This window comes from Dipteris shenzhenensis, chromosome 14 (genome assembly GCF_047967505.1).
Source record: "Dipteris shenzhenensis isolate YYH24624 ecotype China chromosome 14, Dip_SZ_1.0, whole genome shotgun sequence".
In the NCBI taxonomy this organism is placed as follows: domain Eukaryota; kingdom Viridiplantae; phylum Streptophyta; class Polypodiopsida; order Gleicheniales; family Dipteridaceae; genus Dipteris; species Dipteris shenzhenensis.
This window is the reverse complement of record NC_141609.1, coordinates 30,978,756-30,983,681: the sequence shown is the minus strand read 5'-3', so window position 1 is coordinate 30,983,681 and position 4,926 is coordinate 30,978,756.

Here is a 4,926-nt window from a genome sequence, read left to right as displayed (position 1 = left end):
AAATGGATGGGGGGAGGGCCAATGGAAGAACGGGATGAGGGATGGGGGTCCGATCGGAGAGGGGGAGTAATGGGAGCCAATGGGAGAGGGGAGAAATGAAAAGCCAATAGGAGAGAGGGGAGGAACGGAAAGCCAATAGGAGAGGAGTAGGAAAACCTAATTTTTCTCATATATAGTCTTCCTTCTTCATTCATTCTCCCCTCATTTCATTCATTGAAGCAAAAAAGCAAGGAAGGAAGAGCAAGAAAGCCAAAAAGAGCAAACGTACAAACTTTTTCCAGGTACTTGCAAATTTTTTTGATTAATTCTTTATCTAGATTTTTTTTTAAAAATTTGAAGAGAGAGAAATAAAGAAAGAAAGAGAGGAACTAGAGAGAGAGAGAGAAAGTTTAGAGAGAAGGAGAGAAGCCTTGGAGACTGTGGCCTCCAGGAGGAAGAGGGAAGTGGAGGGGGATGAGAGGGAGGAGCCATGGAGGGAGGGAGGAGCCCGGGGGGGGGGGGGGTCGAGCGAGGGAGGGGATGGAGGCAGGACCCTCCCAGGGGAAGGAGGGGATGGAGGGGGGGGGGGAGGGGAGGGAGGGGCGGGGGGCAGGGTCGAGGAGGGAGGGGGTGGGCGGGTCCATTTTCTCGATAGGCAATTTATTCCCGGCAGGCTATTGCAATAGCCCGACGGGCCCCACCAAGAGATGGCTAAATCCCAATAGGCTTTCTAAATACATAATGTAGTGCCCAGATTTGGAGAAGCGTGTAGAGAGAGCTCCTTGGGTAGCACACCCTTGCTAAGGCTTGGTTGTTAATTGTTCGTAGAACTAAGCTCTGAAATGATTTGTTGATTGGGCCATTTGTCCTACTCGGGCTGTGTTGGTGCTTGATATAGACATTTCTTTAGAGTGTTGATGAGACCTAGCTTGTTACGCGGATTGGGCTATTTGTCTTTTCTTGGACAAGGGTAGTCCATGATACGTATCATTGCAAGGACCTTTGACACTCGGTTTATTACTTGTAGGGTTTGTATTTAGGTATTTGGGCCATTTGTCCTTCTTTGGGCAAGAGTAGTCCTACTATTTATTCTCATGTGTTGCTTGTGATTGTATGCTATTTGTTGTGTATTGTGGGCTACTAGTCCTATTATTGGGCAGTAGTAGTCCTTGTGTGTTGTTTCTGACATAGGTACTATGCAATGGATGAATCTTGGGTTAGTTGTCCTATAGTGAGTTGGGCAAAACTAATCCTTGAGAAGGCCATTCATCTTTAGTGCATTTATGTTTTATTGTGTGGTTGACTTTTGGGCATTGTGTCCTATTTTGGGTAGTACATGTCCTAAATAAAAGCTCACTATTGTGTTATTATTTTTTGAATCATGTGTATCTTGTATTGTTAGGCTTGTGTTGCAATCTACGTGCATGTATTTTTCAATAATAATTGTTATATAGGACCACATATGAAGACAATAGAAAGGCTTTCAAATTATACATTGGTAACTCCAGAGAGAAGATTATTGATTGCTACTAGGTCTCAAGTATGCAAAACCTTATGTCTTTTTAATTTTGCAATGCATGGCATGAGATACCTCTCCAATATGCCTGTTTTTCCTTTCTACAAGTCCGTTTTGCTATGGGGTATGATTACATGAATATTGCTACTTTATGCCATGCTCCTGTAGGAAACTTGCAAACTCATTTGAGAGGTACTCTCCCCCTTCATCTGACCTTAGGCATTTTATTTGCAGGCCTATTTCTTTTTCAACCATAGCTTTAAAAGCTTTGAAATGCCCAAACACTTCACTTTTCTTTTTCATAAAATACACCTAAACTTTTTTGCTGTAGTCATCAATAAAAGTGACAAAATAATGACACCTCCAATAGATGCATCTTTAGTAGTCCATACATAAAAATGGATTAATTCCAATGGCCTGTTACTCTCTTGAGCATGTCTAGGAAATGGTTTCCTTGCTTGTTTTTCAAATTGACAGGCTTCACATACCTTATGCATTTTTGCAACCTTGAACTTAGGCCTTGCAATAATATTTTGGGCCTGCATTAATTTAAGTCGCTGTACATTAACATGACCAATGCGTTTATGCCAAATATCAATATCTACAACTACATCGGTCCCATGTGCAAACATTTCTGCACTCAATTCAGGCATGTCCACATCCAACATAAACATCCTGCCCTTCTTCTTCCCTTTTGCTATCAAGTGATCTTTATTTTTCATATCCTCAACAAAGCATCCATAAGTATTAAATCTAACCTACAAGCCCTGCTCAACCATTTGACCAATAGAAACCAGGTTCTTGGTGATATTCGGGACATAAAATACATCAGACAGGTTTTTCTTTTTTCCATCCTACATAGACAAAGGAGTTTTACCAATCTACATAATAGAATGTGCAGTATCATCACCAGTCTCCACAAATCCTGGTCTTTCCATTTTCCTTACATCCTGCATCCATTTTGCATGACCTGTCATGTGGTTTGATGCATCTCAGTCAACATATCACACATCATTGCTTTCTTCTGCACTTGTGATAGAATTGGTCATGTGCTGCACCATAAGCAGATGCTCATTTCTGTCATCACCCTGTCTACTAGAGCATGCATAATTGCCTTGCTGCAATTTTCTAGTCATGATGTCATTTTGCTTTTTATAGCAGTCTTTAACCATATGACCCATTTTAGCACAGTAGTAGCATTCAACATTGTTGTTTGCATTTTGGCCTCTCTGCCATCCACAACCTCTTTGGATCCCCCTGCCTCTAAAGTTACCACATCCTCCTCCATAGGACTGGTTTTCTTGAATTTGCTGCATATTTTGATTTCTACCATGGCCTCCAAATCGGCATGCTCTACCTCTTCCAGCATTTGAGTAGAAGAAGACATGTTCTTTTGAAGTTCCTCCTGAAGAAGATGCACCACCATTTCTCTGCTCTTCAAAAATTAGAAGAGCAATCAACACCTCAAAATAAAAAAAATTCTCACGGATGGCAATGGATGTCCGGAATTGTGCATAATTCTTTCCTAGACCATTCAAGGTCACAGAAACTAAATCATCATCTTCCACTAGCGACCCAATATAAGCAAGTGCATCTGTAATCTTCTTCACCTTCATGTGGTAGTCATCGATGCTCATATTTTCTCTCTGCACATTATGCAACTCCTGCTTGAGCTACATTTTCCTGGCTTGCATGTTTGTGCTATACATTTTTGTCAAGATATCCCATGCATCCTTCGGCATGCTTGCATCCTGAATATGCACAATCATAGAATCTGAAATACTGATAGGCAAGAACAATCATACAAAGACAGTAGAAACAGGCCTCTCAACTCTCCTCGACTCTACTCTAGGCACAGCTCTCCACGCACGACATCCCCACATTAACGGTCGCGCGTACTTATGTTATAAACTCACACTAACAACGTGTGTATTATAATAACCGCAAAGATCAACCATCGATAAACTGGCTATTTAATTATCCCATCGGAATAATCCATTTTCTCGGCAGGCAATTGATTCCCGGTGGGCTATTGTAATAGCCCGACGGGCCCCACCAAGAGATGGCTAAATCCCGACAGGCTTTCTAAATACATAATGTAGTGCCCAGATTTGGAGAAGCGTGTAGAGACAGCTCCTTGGGTAGCACACCCTTGCTAAGGCTTGGTTGTTCATTGTTCGTAGAACTAAGCTCTGAAATGATTTGTTGATTGGGCCATTTGTCCTACTCGGGCTGTGTTGGTGCTTGATATAGACATTTCTTTAGAGTGTTGATGAGACCTAGCTTGTTACGCGGATTGGGCTATTTGTCCTTTCTTGGGCAAGGGTAGTCCATGATACGTATCATTGCAAGGACCTTTGACACTCGGTTTATTACTTGTAGGGTTTGTATTTAGGTATTTGGGCCATTTGTCCTTCTTTGGGCAAGAGTAGTCCTACTATTTATTCTCACGTGTTGCTTGTGATTGTATGCTATTTGTTGTGTATTGTGGGCTACTAGTCCTATTATTGGGCAGTAGTAGTCCTCGTGTGTTGTTTCTAACATAGATACTGTGCAATGGATGAATCTTGGGTTAGTTGTCCTATAGTGAGTTGGGCAAAACTAATTGTTGAGAAGGCCATTCATCGTTAGTGCATTTGTGTTTTATTGTGTGGTTGATTTTTGGGCATTGTGTCCTACTTTGGGCAGTGCATGTCCTAAATAAAAGCTCACTATTATGTTATTATTTTTTGAATCATGTGTATCTTGTATTGTTAGGCTTGTGTTGCAATCTATGTGCATGTATTTTTCAATAATAATTGTTATGTAGGACCACATATGAAGACAATAGAAAGGCTTTCAAATTATACACTGGTAACTCTAGAGAGAAGATTATTGATTGCTACTAGGTCTCAGGTATGCAAAAGCTTATGTTTTTTAAATTTTGCAATGCATGGCATGAGATACCTCTCCAATATGCCTGTTTTTCCTTTCTGCAAGTCCATTTTGCTATGGGGTATGACTACATGAATATTGCTGCTTTATGCCATGCTCCTGTAGGAAACTTGCAAACTCATTTGAGAGGTACTCTCCCCCTTCATTTGACCTTAGGCATTTTATTTGCAGGCCTATTTCTTTTTCAACCATAGCTTTAAAAGCTTTGAAATGCCCAAACACTTCACTTTTCTTTTTCATAAAATACACCTAAACTTTTTTGCTGTAGTCATCAATAAAAGTGACAAAATCATGACACCTCCAATAGATGCATCTTTAGTAGTCCATACATAAAAATGGATTCATTCCAATGGCCTGTTACTCTCTTGAGCATGTCTAGGAAATGGTTTCCTTGCTTGTTTTTCAAATTGATAAGCTTCCCATACCTTATGCATTTTTGCAACCTTGAACTTAGGCAGTCCTGCAATAATATTTTGGGCCTGCATTAATTTAAGTCG